The following is an 805-nucleotide window of genomic DNA, read 5'->3' on the forward strand; positions in this document are numbered from 1 at the left end:
ATTAAATAATGATGCAAACAAGAGCACGATGAGGTGTGGTTGTCAGTATCAGAGATGAATGAAGGTGGATGGATGTAATGGAGAATGTGAGGTGTATGTTGTCAGTAATTAACAAAGGGAAAACTCAGAGAAAACATGTTGGTGCGCTGTCGGGAGAATGCGGCCGCCCGGTCCCAGGCAGGGGTAAATAGTCTGGGAGGACCGGCTAGGTGATCACAGTCATCTCTTTATTACCTCCGCTACACCTGCAAGTTACCAAGACAAACCACAGTACACATGTAGGACAGGCTAGTGTTTGTGTGTAGGTAGTAGTTATTATATAGTCATAAGGAATAGTTTCAATTTTCTCACATTGCCACAGGGTTTGCTCCCCTAGCCACTGTACCCTCCTTATTTAACCCCCGTGGCTGTGGGGTTGCCTTCTTCCTCCTTCCCAGACGTTGCGGTGGTTCTCACACCAACATCTTCCGGCTTCACCGCTTTCGGGGTCTTCACTATTTACCCATAGCTGGGGCTATTTACCCATAACTGGGACAGTGGTTGACTGGCATCAGGGCGTTTCACTCACCGATGGGCCTGCATGCCACGTCTCTGGGGCCCACTGCTGCTCCGAGATCCTGTACAACTTAGCCTGGAACCACAAGGGACCAGTTACCATGTGTGCCACGGGGAGGCGTGTACGAGGTCTTGGCAGTGGAGAGGCTATGTATTGGCGGAGGAGGCGAAACACACTCGGCTCCTCTTTCAGCCCCTGAAAACAAAGGGCAGAAGCAGAGAGTGGGGAGCAGAAGCAACATGTAGCATG

Source organism: Etheostoma spectabile, chromosome 6 (assembly GCF_008692095.1).
Source record: "Etheostoma spectabile isolate EspeVRDwgs_2016 chromosome 6, UIUC_Espe_1.0, whole genome shotgun sequence".
Lineage (NCBI taxonomy): Eukaryota > Metazoa > Chordata > Actinopteri > Perciformes > Percidae > Etheostoma > Etheostoma spectabile.